Source organism: Haemaphysalis longicornis, unplaced genomic scaffold (genome assembly GCF_048455015.1).
Source record: "Haemaphysalis longicornis isolate Haplotype H1 unplaced genomic scaffold, Haemaphysalis longicornis Haplotype H1 scaffold_66, whole genome shotgun sequence".
Classification (NCBI taxonomy): Eukaryota; Metazoa; Arthropoda; class Arachnida; order Ixodida; family Ixodidae; genus Haemaphysalis; species Haemaphysalis longicornis.
Window position 1 is genome coordinate 1,131,600 of NW_027526417.1, and position 16,447 is coordinate 1,148,046.

At 47.1% G+C, this 16,447-nt stretch overlaps 1 protein-coding gene across 9 annotated transcripts in view; it reads right to left on the reverse strand.

Annotated features, from left to right (window-relative positions):
* The window catches only part of LOC144144205 (uncharacterized), a 91,920-nt gene that overhangs the window by 53,685 nt on the left and 21,788 nt on the right, over positions 1–16,447 (reverse strand). Inside the window, exon 2 of one of the 9 annotated variants that reach the window (XR_013317193.1) lies at positions 2,082–2,230. The exons of the other annotated variants lie outside the window; for them this stretch is intronic. The gene's annotated coding sequence lies outside the window, so the exon portion shown is untranslated. The remainder of the gene's footprint in view (positions 1–2,081; positions 2,231–16,447) is intronic. 9 annotated transcript variants of the gene reach the window in all.

Below are 16,447 nucleotides of genomic sequence, written 5' to 3' on the forward strand. Positions count from 1 at the left end.
TTGTGCCATGGTTAAAATTGCGGGGTGACTGTTTAAAATGTTAGGAATCTGGTAGCTCAATTTCTGGTGCCCGTAGTTTGTGCGAGTTTTTGGCTTTGTATATATTACCTGCCTAAACCCATATTCATGTGTTCGTGACGTGTATTTTCTGTAAAAGTCATTAGAGTCTGTCTTTATCTGGTGATAAATAGTTAAAGAGAGTTTTTTATTTAGAATGTTCATAATTGTCAATACCCGATGTTTCTTAAATAATGGAGAACTGTGGCTGAAGTAGGGTGCATTTTCAATTATGCGTAAGACTTTTTTTTGGAGCCGGTATAGGTTTTCTATGTTTGTTTTCCCTGTTGAACCCCACACTAGAAGGCAGTAGTTAAGGCGAGAATGTACTAGACTGTAGTACAGTTGCCTTTTTAACCAAGCTGGTAGTAAATATTTCATCTTATAAATAATACCAATGCACCGGGATATATCCGTTCTAAGTTTGTCAATATGTGGAGACCAACCCAAATTTTCATTGAACACAATACCAAGAAATTTGTGTGAACTAACTTGTTCAATACATTCGCCTCTGAAATTGAGGAGAACCTGTTGCCCTAAACGTTTGTTGTAAGCTCGAAAAATCATATATTTTGTTTTTCTTGTGTTTAAATTCAGTTTATTTGTATTCAGCCAAATTGACAAATTTTCAAGCCATAAATTTGTTTGTCTTTCTAGCAGAGCCAGGTCTCTGCCAGAAAAAAAGACGTTTGTATCATCTGCATACAGTATTATATCCGGGGTGAAAGGCAAGTTAACAATGTCATTTATATATAATAAAAATAACAGCGGGCCGAGAATAGATCCTTGTGGAACACCGTACTTAATTTGTCCAAAGTTGGACCTGGCGTGACTAATTTCTGTGTATTGAAGGCAATTATGTAAGTAACTCTTGATTAGACTGAGACAGGTTCCCCTGATTCCGTATGTCTCAAGTTTCTGAAACAAAATATCGTGTTTAATAGAATCGAAAGCCTTTTTAAAATCTAGAAACACTCCTATAGTAAATAATTTTTGTTCAATGTTATCAATAATTTTGTCTTTTATATTTAGTATTGCCATTTCAGTTGATTTTTGTTTTTGGAAGCCATACTGTTGTTCGGCGATGATATGGTTAGTTTTACAGAAGCTTAAGATTCGAGTATTGATTACCTGTTCTATTACTTTTGAAAAAATGGGTAGAACTGAAATCGGTCGGTAATTGTTCATGTCATTTGGATCCCCACTTTTGAAAATTACGGAAACTTTGGCAACAGCCGAGTTTTGGTCGCAGACAAGAGTGCAGTGCCCCCCTGTTCCACTCCCGTGAATTGCCCGCAACTGCGAAGTGTCCAGCATTGCTGGCGAGGCATCCACTCCACCCACGGGGCTCCCCCTAAATCTGGTCCATCGAGTTTGCAAGCCACAAAACATTTTGTCAGCAGCAGACAAGCCACGTATAACCGCTGGGACACCAGGGCCAGGTTCAACACTGAAAAGCTGTTGTGCAACATTTTGTCAACTCCCGGATGAGCCATTGTTCAGAAGTCATGCTCCACCAACTTCGCTCCTGCCCCAAACACGCTCACACTGCACACATGTCCAACACCCACGGGGGCGACCAGGGGCGAGAGCCCCAACGAGCGCACACACACGCCCGAGGCCAGCTGAGCATCTCAAGTTGGCATGGCACAAAACTGGATAGCAGGGCTGCCTTGCCTGCCAGCTCGCTGGCCAGTTTGTTTTTCACGTCCCTCCCGACGTCCACGGCCGCCACTGCTCGAGAGACGGCGGCTGGCAGTGGCTGCGGCAGGAAGCAGCAAGCCTGCCATGCAAAGTACTTTGCTCTACACTGCGCCCAGTGCTTGTCCAGAAGCAAACGATGCTTAATCGATAGAGTTAGAATTTTGATTCCCCCACCGAATGGTGTGTTTTCGTGACGTCTGCAATGACGTCACAAGAACAAAGGGAAGTGCAAACAGGCAAGCTTATTTGTGTTTGCTTTTGCCAGCCTCAGCCAATCGCAGAGCTGGCTGGTTCAAGCTAGTGGGTCGCATGGCCCTTGCCTTTTTTCCCAACTATACGGTTTCTTTGAGCAAAGTTGGTGCTGTCAGTACGGCTCTAGCGAGGCGCTCTCTCGAGTGAACCAAACTGGTCTGCATGGCCCCTGCAGTCCAGGCCTGGTGCGCCCCTGGTGGACGAGCTGTGGCTCCTCCTGAAAGGGCAAGAAGGAAGGGCTCAGTCATCCCTCATCCGTCCGAGTCCCCCCAGCTGCCGCCACCGCCATTTAGAGACACACAAACCACAGGGATTCTTGTGACACGTAAGGCGCCTAGAGAGCGAAACAATGCCTATTTTCTTCTATTTTCTTTACACGAATATTTTTTGCCTGCGATACTGATGGGCATTCTTTTGCAACACCTCCCACAAGCACACTGAATCTTGCCTGCCTTATTCCGATACAATAAATTATTACTTATTTATTTCAGGATACTGTCAATCCCGTTATGGGATTATTACAAGAGTGGAGTCACATTGTAAACACAAACAATATACAGACTAAAAATACACGTTGCAAGTACTTGGAATTTAAAGCATGTATCACGGACGTAGTGCAAAATTCGGCACAGTGAAAGGCGAAGAATCGTCATGAATATAAACATTGGTTCAATTGCTGGGCAAATGACACAGCATAATAAAAACAAATACAAAAAAGTAATTGCACAGGCACAGAGTTAAAACTTGCGACATCGTCAACTCAAGAAATCAAGGCTACATAAATCAAGGCTTGAATAACAAATTTGTCAACTGTCGGCTGTGTCAACACAGTGGGGTGCAATGCATTCCAGGCGCTTATGACTCGTGGAAAAAGGAGTGACCAAAAACATTGTTCTTGAAGGGATACCCATCACAAGTGTGGCAATGCTTGTTTCGTTTGGCGCCTACAGTTTTTCACTGAGTTGTGTAACACCAGATATAAAAATCCCAAACTATGAAGCTTGGCTCGCCAGGGTGGGCAGATGGGCTCTTTGCAAAAAAGCAGTAGATGAATCGGTATGCCTATAATGATTATAGATAAAACGAACTGCCTTACGTTGTACTCTTTCAAGCGCGCCTAAATTTTTGTTTGTGAAAGGGAACCAGGCCACAATCGCACATTTGAGGATTGGACAGATAAGCATGGTATACGCTAGAAGTTTTGCTTGGGGTGTCAAAGGGTTCGCTCAAGAAAAAATAACTTGCTGAGAGCCTTCTGTGTAATATGTTCGACATGCGCAGTCCAATTTAGGTCAGACGATATCAAGATGCCCAGATATTTGCAGGCGGCGACGTTGCGAAGCGTTTTCCCAGTGAATACAAAAAATTTGCCTTCGTTTTTTCCCTTTGTTATTGACATGGCGACAGTTTTCTCAGTATTTATTTCCATTTGCCACTCTTGACACCAGGCCTCGACCTTTTTTTAGCTGATCCTGACAGCTGTCTATTCTCTGGTAGAGGATACAATCGTCTGCGAACAATCTGATTTTTACTTCCACTACGGCAGCGACGTCGTTAACAAAAAGAAGAAACAACACGGGGGCTAAAACAGGACCCTGGGGCACTCCCGATAATACTGGAACGCTTTCAGACATGTGCACCACATTGAACAAATTGGTGCTGGTCAGTCAAATAGCTTTAGAACCACTTGGTCATAGGTCCGTTGCCCAGGATACTGGCCAGCGTTTCTTTTATTTTTATTTACAAATACTGCTCTCTCACAGTTCGAGACATTGCAGTTTGGGATGGAAAACACGGTCCAAAGCTTTTGACAGATCTAGAAAGACCTGCGATTGATTACCACTGGCAAGGTCATGCAAGATCCCAACCAGTTGTGTGACAGTAGATAGGCCACGATGAAAACCGTGCTGATTGGAATGGAGAACTGCATTTTCTTCTACGTATTCGGTAAGGGACTTTAGAATACTAATATGCTCAAGAATTTTGCAGGAAGTACATGCAATAGAAATTGGTCTGTAATTTGATGGACAAGACGAATCACCACTTTTGTGTATGGGAAGAATTTTTGCACTTTCCCATTTTGATGGAACCTGGCAATATTTAAGCGATTTGGAAAATATAAGAAAAAGATATTTACACACTGGTTCAGCGTAGTGCTTTAAAAATGCGTTGGGAATCCTGTCGGGTCCACTACCTTTTTTTTCATCGATGTTCAATAAAAGTGAAAGAAAACTTGGCTCAGACAATTGAGGCAAGCTTAAAGTACTTAGGTTTTTAACCTGAAACAGAATCGGCGTTTTTTACCATTTCCAGCTGTGAAGACAGACTGGAAGCAAGTGTTGAATAGTTATAATTAATTTCTCCTCTGCTTAAACGACAGTAGGGGGTTTGTTTTGTGAACCAAGATATTGCCAGAACTTCTGGGGCGACTCTCTTATAAACTTACTTAGTGTTGCGCTGCAGAAGTTTTCTTTGGAACTACAATGCCAACTACAATGACCGAGACAAGTAATTTATTTTTTCTTGAAACTTATGGACTGAGCTTGATTTGTTAGATTTTCTTTGCCTTTTTATTTTCTGTTTAATGTGAATAATGTCACGTGTGATCCAAGGGTTGTGTTCTTTTGTTACTTTCGCAACCTGCAGAACAAAATTGGTCATCCAATGAGCAATAACAGCTTTAAATTTAGCCCAAATCTCGTCAATCGCCAAAGACCCATGAGCACGCATATCGAAGAAGTCGTGATGTTCATACTGCAGCGTCATCGGCCTCGTGAAACGCCGGGACATACTTAACCGGTCCTCGCATGCGAGTGGAGCACGGCACAGGCAGGCAGCAGAGCATTATCGGAGAACTCCGTGGCAGTTGTACGTGCATCAAGGCCAGCCCCACTGAGAGCCGCTGGTCTGCCATTACAAACTGCCCACCTGTAACAGCTGCACGTTGACCACCACGACATTCTTCTTTCACAGACTTTTCTGGCCACTCATATTCTTGAAATAGCAGAAAAGTCAGACGTGTTTCTGTCTGGCCTAGCCAGTCAGCATTAGGGGGACAAAAAATGCAAATTATTTCGCTTCTCATTGCAACAGTGTGCTTTAATTTCTACGGCTTCGCCCTACCTGCCTCACTAGAATGTCACAAACCAAGCCAATTGCGAAAGAAACAGAACTCTGCGCCCTTGCAAGGCCTTGAGCAAGTCACACTGAGGCTAGTGCCAGACTCCTCTCCACCATTTGTAAGAGACTCTACAGCAGAGGAAGAATACGTGGGCGAAATGCTGATAGACTACTGCCCCACCCAAAAACTTCCCCGAAATTCTGGCACGTTTAAATACAAATTTAAATACACATAAAAATATGACCTGCCATTTGCCCTGTCAGCGCTTGTCTTTCGTCAGGCCTGTCATCGAGCAGTGTTTACCATACATCTATACTAGAGTGTACTAGAAGGTACAGTTCTAGTACACTCTAGTCTACACAAACTGTGCAGAGTGGAGCCACGCACACAGTCCTGTGAAGAAGCTACTCTGTAGAGCACGGTCGGCAGTCAATTTGGTTGCCAGCAAGTCGAGAGAAGCTCAGCAGCAGTTCTACTGGGAATTGCTTTTGGCACTGTGCAGAATCGTGTGCACTCAGACCCTGGTGGGAGGTGTTCAAAGTTCAACAGAGTGCCCCCCCCCCCCCCCCAACTAAAGAGACAGCCAATTTTTGTAGAGTTCATGTCCAATGCCAGATTTTATGTAGTGGGATAACCGCTAATAATTTGCAATTACATTGCTGGAAATAATTTTAATTTGGCACTAAACGGTCTGAAAGGTGGCGCCATGCAGTGTCTAAGCGTAAAACATATAGAAAATGCTCAGTCAGTTTCAAGAACTGCATAAAGACTGCACTTTATTATTGTTTTAGGCTTCTAAAAAACCTCTTTCCATCTCGTATACAGTTAACAGTATGTTGACCAAGTTCCGGGTCCTTTTCACCGATCTATCCCCCCTCCCAAAAAACCTCAATGCAACGCAACACTGCATGGCTGTTATGGTTGCCAGCATTCCTTCAGGAAGCACACCCAGGGCTGTTTTGTGACACCTAAAAATTCCACTTCCCCATTTTCTAGGGCCCCACCAGAGTCAGTCCAAGGTGGTGCACTCATCCGGAACAGAGAGCACATTTTCCTCATCCGGGCAGAGGAGAAGGCCGCCTGTGGGGCTCTTGCTCATGGCCGACATCGTGCAAACAGGTCAGCTTCCATTTGTTCTGCTTCCACATGACGAGAAACTCCACAAAATCGGCTGTCTGTCCTTTTAGGGACTATTTGTGGAAGTACCAGCAGGGCACTCAAACGTTTCCAGGGGTGGCCAGAAAGCTTTGCCAGTTTGGCCTAACCATGCCGCATCCTACAAACAGTTCGTGCGGAAATGCCGCCAGCAGTTTCGTTCCTCCTCGTGTGGCAGTGAGAACCCACGCTACAACACGGGCATGTCTGAACAGGTCTTCAAGGGATTGCAGCAAGTCGTGCGGCGCAGTTTGAACTTCCTGCCAGTTGCCCGAAGGCAAGAAAGAGGAAGACGCGTGCAGCGACAAGCCCCGGTTCACTTGTGCCCCTGCAATACAACATCCCACACGCTGGCCCCTCTCCTGCTCACTCCGAAATGGCTCAGTTCCCGACAGCTGGTCTCTCTTTTTTTGCCTGCTCAAAGCAGCTCTGAGCAGCTCCAAGCAGCTCCGTATTTTATTTGCCCATAGAACATCTATGACGGGAGCAGCTTTGGGCTGCTTGGAACTGCTCAGAGCTGCTCTGAGCAGGCAAAAAAAAGAGACCTAGCCTCGCTTGGGGCTGCCATGATGCGAAATCATACAACACGATCAAAACGCATTCTAAGGCAGCATCTCGGACAGGCAAAGCTAGATGGGTTATTCTCCTTTCCCAACCACAGTGGGAAAGCAATCCCACACAAGGCATACGGACCTGACTAGCAAGTCAGCAATACCCACCTTGCTTGCCTGCGCTGGGGCGAAGGCACGTCAAGAGCAGTGCACTAAAACACACACTGCCAGCTCAACACACAGGCATACGCAGGGGTGAGACAGCCCAAAGAGATTTGGGAGCAGTTTTCGGAGCAGCAAAATTTCGATTTTGGAGCAGAAGAATCTTGATTTGGAGCAGGTAGGGAAATTTAATACATCGTCTTGTGAGCTTAAAATATTATAATTAAAGCAATTTAAAAGGTCAAGTACACATTCCAATGTCAGTTTTGAATACACAGAACACTGAAACAGCCTTACGTGAAAGAATTTTTTAAGAGTATCACAAAGTTTTAACTGCACTACCTTTTTCTTAACTAGTGATATTGTGTTGCGGATGTACGCAACACTGACAACAAAATTGCCGTTAACATTATCAAATTTAAGGGCTCTGCAATTCTGGCGTTTTTTTTTACCGCTTCAATGCTAAAATTATTATTTTTGTAATCCCAGGCTGCGTTGTACGAACGAGTGTAGTCACGGCAACTGTTGAGCAACTTCGAGATAACGGTCGCATAGCCCAACCAGCCTACCCGTTGCAGTCCGTGGGGCGCACGTCCACCCCGGTGATCATTTGAGTAGCGTTACTGTTTAGCCACCTAGATTTGGGCATTAAACTTCACTTCGCATACATCAAGTGTTATTAGTCGCGTGCTATGGCAACCATGCAGTTTTGCAGCTATTGGGCGCAGGGCCGTACCCAGAAATTTTTTTCGGGGGGTGTTATGAATTTTGGGAAGGGGGTAATTTGGCTGAAAGCAACAGTAAGTATTGTTTACTAACTGCCTGGAAAAGATTTCGGGAGGGGTTCGGACCCCCAAACCCCCCCTCTGGGTACGGCCCTGATTGGGCGCTGCCTGGACAGGTCACGGCGCCGCAGCGCAGCCCGCAACTTTCGTGCCGACCGTTCCCTCTCGGACCGAGGCTCGCGATCGCGCTTCGAAGCTCGGCAACACCTCCGCATTTTATAACACGACAACGAGCCAAAAAGTTCAATTCACAAACGCGATTATAGACGCACGCACCGCGTTTCGCACTCAAGGACATACCGTGCCGAAGTCATAGGCCCCATATTTCAAAACTTTTTTACGAGCCGCGCAACTTCTCATAATGTCGCACCAATCTCAAACCATATCCCCGTGTTAACGTCACTGTTCAGGGCCACAATTGATAGAATGATAGACTGGAACCCAGCTGATAGCGTAAAATAAACAAGCGAAAATATCGGCGATGCGCAGTGAGCGCGTGAAGTAGGCAGTAGCAGGCAGGTCAGGCGGCGGCCATGTTTGCAGCCACAGCGATGCCTAATCGGGAAGGCCGTTTCAGCGAACCCGGACAGAAAGCCAATCGTGTTTTAGAAGCTATCGTTTGCTTCATTTCAGTCTTTCTATTTTTGCCATTTCTGTGTTTGCAATTGACTGACAATAAAAGCGGTCACCGGGATGCGGGAGGCTTTCGTCCCCTCCGAAACTGACATGAGCATCAAAATCCGTGCCTTTCAGGCTCTTCTGGAGCAGTTTGGCGCAATTTTCACAATTTTCATGCTTTTGGAGCAGCTTGGCGCAGGAAAAAGGAATTGTATCAAAAATGCGCAATATGCGCAGCTGTCTCACCCCTGCATACGCCATCAAAGTGGCCCTAATCAACACACACTCGTGGTGAAGCATACCATGGATGTTGTGTAACAAGGCAGCTTTACCTCCACTGCAGACACATGCAGCAAACCTCCTCAACAAGAGAGTCATGTTCCTTGCCTCCAACTACCAACTTTCGGTAAGCAACAAGAGGTTAACTATCAACAAGCTTGACTAGTGTGTCAAGTGCTTTGAAAAATGAAACGGCGTACAATAAATACAGTAAAAAAGCGCGTCATCTCTATTTCATATTTGCCGCGCTTTCGAGGCACTTTTTTTTTTCAAAGAAAGTGCTACGAGTTGTGCCGCGCCTCCGCCAGATGGCGCCACGGGTCCCGCGACCGAGAGAAGACGCAATGAAACATCCCCCTCGCGAGGGGCACGATCAAATGCAGAGCGTTTCCGGGGGCGCACGACGTTAAGTAGTTTGCGTTACGTTAATGTTGTTGCACTTGTGGCAACTGCTGACGAGAGAGCGCTCGTCAGCAGTAATTTGAATGAGTCAACGATATAAGGCGCGTTCGTAGAGTCCCGTTCTGTGTCGGCTTTGTGGCGCAGTGGGTAGAGCACCATGTACATTGCGTTCCGCCCGCAGGGTCGAGGGATCGAAACCTGGCGCCGGATAGTGTTTTATTTTTTATATAGTAGGGAGGGGTGCGGTGCGGACTACGGACGTCAACGCGGGTGACATCGTGAGTTACTGAAATGCTCTGCATTTTAAAAAAAAGCCCACGCCTGAAAGAAACTTGCACAGTGGAACAGCCATGAAACCTGCTATAAGCAAATGTGAAGGAAATGGCATTAAAGAAATGTTATTAGAAAAAAAGAAAGGCAGGCTGCTCAAGAAGAAACGAGCCCATTTTGCAGACGAGTGTAAATTTGGGCAGCACTAGTGGAGAAGGAACACGTAGTGCAAGTTGACACTCGGATACAGTACACACAACCGTGCGAAAGGTGGATGAAGACAGGACACGTGTGTACCTGCATTTTCCAAGTCATTGCTCACCTGTCACACTGCCACGTGTCCAGTGCACTAGCGGAATCAGTGCTGCTTTTGCCACACACTCTGAGAACACTATCAGACGAAGGTTAGGACGTGCTTCCAATTATATATTTAGACCGGGCGCCCACTGTTTCCGGTGCACTCAGCTGGATCAGCCAGACCAGCTTGCTGCGCTCGGCGACTGGCACGCACACTCATCTTCTGCCAGCGACCGAGCCGGAATGGACAGGGCCATTTCACACCACTTCGACCAATGGTGCAGCCACACCCCTTCATATGCGCCACCCAAGGCCGTGCTACAAAACGCATGCGTGCACACAGCTGCATTGCTTCTCGCAACCTTAAGAACACATCTGATGAATTTCGCTGCTGTTTTTTTTGCAGCAAACCTGTATATGGCTAGGGTACCTAGACATGTTCTTTTTCTTCCTTTTTGCACGAGCACCAAGGCTCCCAGTGCTACACTCACAAAGCAGGCCACAGTTCTTGGTTGCACATCAACCGTCACCACATTTTGACAGCTGCCTGTGTTCGGCCAAGGACGATAGATTTGTCTGCCCGAGAGAAGATGTTCTTTGTGGCGGCAGTGTCGTAGGGAACCCAGATGGTAGGGCCGAGTATGCAGTGTGACGGAGACACGGTTCGTGTTGGAGGAGCTTGGTCTGCCACGTAGCACTGATGTGCGCCCACCAACAACACGGCGGCCGGACACTTTCCACGCCCGGTTCAAGTGGCTGCACGGCAAGCGCATCCAAGGCGCACACGGGACAATCGCCCTATTTGCCGAACATGACGCACATTGCTGCCGCTGTGCAAGGTGTTCAACAGCCCGGGACACACGCCCAGGCAAGTTCAGCATCGTGTATCCTCGGGGCCCCCTCCTTTGCGCCCAACCACACCAGTCACCGATCGTCTTCACCCTGTCGCTGTTCCCGGTCGCCTGTGCTCCGTCAGCCTACTCCTCTGGAAGTGGGAAACTCATTCCCGCACTTCCGAAGGCACAAACTGCGTATTCAGCGAAAATCGCGAGTCCTCGCGCATACCCACAAAATGGTATAGATGTTGAAGGAGTCCCTGCCCTCGCGCTATTCGACACTGGTGCCGCCATGCTGCACCACTTTCTGAAAAAGTAATGATGCCAATTTCTGGACTTTTGCTTCGGACCGCAAGTGCAGCACACGTGTCCCTGATAGCAGTCTGTACTGCTCGAATGGGCTTTCAAGGCCCCATCGAATTTGCAGTCTTCATGCTCACACGATGTCATTCTTGGGCGGGACTTCCTCTCGTGCCATAACGCTGTCATCGACTGCGCCTGGGCTGAACTTGAACTTTTCAAACCACAGCGTGACGTCTCGCCATTTAACAGTACTTGTTCTGGTGAAACAAAACTTGTCTTTCCCGAAGACGTCAATATTCCGCTGCGGAGTTCAGCGTTGGTGGCTCATTCTTGCAATGCCAGGCCAGACAGACCTGCTCTATCTACGCCCTCCGACCTTTTTGCTCGCCCAAAGAATTTACCCCTTCCGTTTGCCGTTCTTACACTGCGGTGGTCCGAACACACCACAATGCTCATTACTAACCTGACAGACCACCCTGTCAGTCTGCTTCACAGTGAAACCACTGGCCAAATAAAACCTGCATTCTCAGCTTCGACATTTGCAATGACCCCTGCCACTAACTGCCCTGACCTCATCCCATTGCACCGACGTGCTAACATCTGACGACGCTTTCACGAAGTCTCTCAACGCCGCTTTGGAACGTACCCAGCGCACGCAGATTCTGAACCTTTTCCACACGTTCCGCTCTTCATTTGACTGTCAATAAGCTTCCTTGGGTAGAATGCCCACAGTGGCCCACCATATCTGCCAGGACTGCCTTTGAGGCAGTCCTTCCCAAGTGTCAGAATCAGAATGTAGGATTATTAACACGTCGACGACATGCTACAACACGACGTCGCTCGTCTATCACAAAGCCCCTGGTCTTCGCCAGTAGTTTTGGTCATGAAAAAAGACAGGTTCTGCGTCGACGATTGACGCCTTAACGAGATTAACCATGAAGACAATTACCCCTGCCTCGGATTGTCTAAATGGTGCCGATTTTTTTTCCTCCCTAGATTTGTGCTCCGGCAGGTGCCGAGGGCGACCAGCACCTGTTTGTCTATATGTCCCATGTCTAAATGTCCCTTGTTTGTCTATATGAATTCAACATCACGCTATGCAACACACCAGCCACATGTGAAAGAATGATGGCCAACATCTGGCGTGGGCTCAAATGGCACATCTGCTCCGCTACTTGGACGCCGTCGTCGTGTTCTCTTCCAACTTCCAAACACATGCTGCTCGCTTGCGCCAAGTACAGACCTGTCTCACTGCTGCTTCAAAAAGTGGTACACGTAAATTGACCATCCAGGGCCACGTTGTTTCGAAAGATGGCGTTGCTGGGTAAACTTGCACCGGGGGCCCAGAAAATTTGTCATAAAACTAGTGCATTCATATCAATTTTCGTGTGTCTAGGAACACACCTTAAACAAATGAAGTTTGAAGGACCACAGGTGGCTGGGGGAGAAATAAAGCTGTCCCAGCAAATAAACAAAAGTCGGAATGGCTTAATTAAAAAAACCTGTTTCCAAATATTGTGCAGGAAAAGTGGTATGAAATGGGAAAGAAAATGACCATCCCAGAAATGCGCAAAAACCGCCTGCGCCTACCGGTTTGTCTCTAAAGGCAGCCTCTGTGACAGCAACTGCATGCTGAAAATTTCTCTACAGTGAGCGTTTCAGTACGTTTGAAATAGATACATTGTTGGGTCTCTTTCGGTGGTTATCTGGTTACTGAGAATGGGAGCAGATAGAAAGGGGACCTTTAGCGGCGAAAGAGACTGGCCGTACACGATTTGATTGATTGATTGTGGTGTTTAACGCGCTGACGCAACGCAGGCGATGAGGCGCGCCGTAGTGGAGGGCTCCGGATTAATTTTGACCACCTGGGGCTCTTTAACGTGCGCCAAAATCTCGTACACACGGGCGTTTTTGCTTTTCGCCTCCATCAGAAATGCGGCCGCCGCGGCCGGGAATCGAACCCGCGACCTCGTGCTCAGCAGCGCAATGCCTTAGCCACTGAGCCACCGTGGCGGGTCTGGCCGTACACGAGTCTATGCGGGCGGTGCACGGCTGGTCGTGTGGATGTTTGTCGGCGACGATGCCGTCGTTTCTTTTTGTACGTTGTAAAAAAATAGATCCCTCGGAGCCCGAATAGATCCCCCGGAGCCCTTCCCGCCATCTACACCCACGGCCTCCGACACGCAAGGGCAAGATTCCAGCACGAAACAAGGAAAAGAAGAAGACACCTAAATAACCGCTGCTTCTTGTCGTACACAGTCACCGCTGATGACGGAGCTGAGTTGGCTCCGAAACGTTGGGACCGCTTTGAATAAACGCCCTTGGTTGGTGTATTTGCCTCCTAAGTTTAACCCAACCAGACAGAGTTCTGTCGAAGATGTTCACATGTAAAAAAATATTCATCACATATTTGCAAATAAGTTATTTAACCAACTGGCGCCATGGGAAAATGAACACAGTATAAAATGTGAGTGAAAATTTAAAGCGCAACAAATTTAGACAAAAGACGAATGACACAAGGACAAGTGTCATCCGTCTTTTGTCTAAATTTGTTGCGCTTTAAATTTTCACTATGGAGTACCAACTAGCTCGAACCCTCACGTTGTTAAAATGTGAGGTTCGGGCTTACCAGTGAAGCAGCCATCAGCCAATGGAGGAACTCTTGAGTAAAATATCAGATTCGCACAGGCCTGAGTGTATCGGCGCCACACGCTGGCTAACTGTTCAGTTCCGCCAGAGTCCTTCAATGTTCCTCTGGTCACGAAACTTCGGCGCTCGTTTCATATAGGGACCGCACGCGCCACTACAGGCGCTACCACCGCACGAAGGTCATCCAGCCGCCGCGCGTGCGGCGTATTGGCCAGCTCTTGGCGTGCAAACGCTTGCTGCTTTTGGTGTCTGCGCGCTGATTAAGTGTTTTTTTTTTTTCGTAGTAGTTAGCGATGAATAGTCCAGTATCACCTGCCTTCAATGGGGTTTTATTTTTCGAAGTAAATTACCGTACACTTCGGCCGCGAATGGCGACGGCTTCTGTGTGCTCTGGCACAAGCGCTGCGCCGTCGTGTTTACGGATTTTTAAATCTCTATTGCTTCTTTTCTTAAAGCAAAGTTGTAATTACCACATATACGGTAGCTGTGTAGTTACGGACTGCTGCGGGCCTATCGATAATACAATAAAAAAAACTGAAAGAAACCAAGTACGCGTCGTTCAGACTACGCTTAATGAATCCATTGATTGCTCTGGAATGCACAGAACGCTAAAAGAGATAGCCCAATAGTATTGTCGTTTCGATGAGTAGGTGCATGCTTGAGAACCTCTAAAAACGCTGCAGAAACGCGAAGGATCAAAACACAAAGAGATATATGTTGCACCATGTGTCTTTCTGCATCCACGCTTTGCAATACTTGCAAAAACAGGAAGCGAAAAAAGAACAATAAAACTTATTTTATCACACGCAACAAAAAATTTCAATGTTACGAAGGGAGACAAAAAAGCATGGTCCAGCGTACAAAAATGTATTTTTTCGCGCTGCGATCAGCAGAACATGAAGAAAACAGAATACTTCCACATAGCCAAGTACGAAGCAAAGCTTTTCTGAACGCAGCGAGCTAGTGAGCTCCTGCACTACAAAAGACTAGAATGAAACAAACGTCGAAGAAGCAGTCCGCAGTGTGACGTGCACGGACGAACGTCGATAGAGTGAGTTGAGCAGCGTTTGATGTGCATGCATTACTCTCGGAACATTATTAATTTCAGATCCATGGAAATAGGATCGAGAACATTGTCGAAGAAACAAAAAATCAAATTAGCGACAAGGTGGCACCCTTTCCATATCAAACAATATTGCCCGACGGGACGTACGACAAACAGAGCAAACGCCAGATAAGAAACCGAAATCGGCCACGCGCGGTTACAAAGCAAACAAAACGAACCCTAAGGGATAATTCGCGGAAATATAAAAAGTAAAAGCACAAGGACGTCCCAAAGCTTTTTTACACGCGAGCCTGAGCATGAGGTAATACAAGCTTGCAAACAGGTCATGAAGCACCGCTACAACCTGACTGATATGACAGAAATCCGGCTTAAGTTAGCCTTGTACAATTCTAGGTCCACGATGCTCTCAAAATGGTACATTGCTTTTGCCATTCTCACAAACAGTGCATTTCCACACACTGTCGCACACTTATAATCGAAGCTAAAATCTCCTGTTGCTTGCCTTGGAATGGCGCGCCTCCAATTCTCACGCAGCTGCCCTTCGCTCGGTCAACAGAACAAGGAAACATTTTCTGTGGTATCGTTGTACAAGGAACGGCATCCCGGGACGCAACACATGTTCGGCATCGTCGTTGCACTACTTAAGTCGCATCATGACAGCGCGATATGCACGTTACATTTTTTTCCCGCACAAAACAAACACAACTCGCCGCGGCTCCGCCGTTCGAGCCAGCGCAACGCCATCCAAGGAGTGACCTCAGTGAGAGGGTGGGGTGGCCAAACGCAGCATATGAAGCTCTCCCATTGAGTTACAGAGCAGTTTCGTGACCAGTAAAGCAGTGAAGGACTCTGGTTCCAACTCGTTCCGGTGGTCCTGGAGCGACAGTGTGGCCGGTGTCTTCCTGGGCCGGCACGAGACAAGCACGCTTCACGCGCTTTTGACGCTTCATCGGCGGCGGCGGCGGCGTGCGTCGGCGAGTCTCGGCGGGCCGTGATCACAAGCAGCCCACAACCATCCGGGGAACGTGCATCGACCTCATCTTCAGCAACTTTAGGGTTCATCCACTACAACAGCCCTTGACTCCACATTTCACAGGCCATACGGCGGTCATAATCAAAGCGGAACGCCAACCACAGCTCGACGTCACCTACGTTGAACATGATGATGATAATGCTTAAATAAAAACAAACTCATACCCCGTACGTCTCTCTCTCTTTAATGCCTCTCCACTCTAACACCGCCCACCCCCGTCCAATAAAATTACACCATCTTCCCGTAGGAGAACCCTGAGTAGTATGCGAAACAGCCATGGGGTCAACGAAATTTCCCATTTCGTAGTTCCAGTAGGTGAAAAATGTGGTAGTTACCATGGAAACCAAACAATAAATATAACTAGCTACGTACCTCAACCTCACGGAAACGACGAACTGAAAACTAATGGGCACTTCAATCGACCCCATGGCTGCTTCGCATACTACTCAGGGTTCCCCTACGGGAAGATGGTGTAATTTTTTTCCTCTCCCCAATGCATGGGGAGGGGCACTCAGATCAAAAGTCTTGTATACGACACTGGGCGTCCTGTCCTTTGTCGCACAGTCTTTGACATTTTTTTTTTTCTAGTAATGTTCACAAAGCACTCAGCAGAATGTTTTTACTAGCACAGAAACTGCCCCTCTCGCCACCTCAATTATCGTGTGGTCCCCCGACCATTTTCTGGGATGGGAATCCTAAGAGGATCGAATGCCCAATGATAGAAAGTGGGTGACATACCAGGTGTTTATCTTTTTGTTATGCAGTTAATTTTGTTGCCATGTCCTTTTTTTTTTACTCATCCTCCACCTTGAAAGATGAACCTACCAAAGCAAAATATTTAGGCCATCATCTTCAAATATTTCTTTACTTTAAACCCCGTGGGACCCCCACACGAAAACCGTGACAA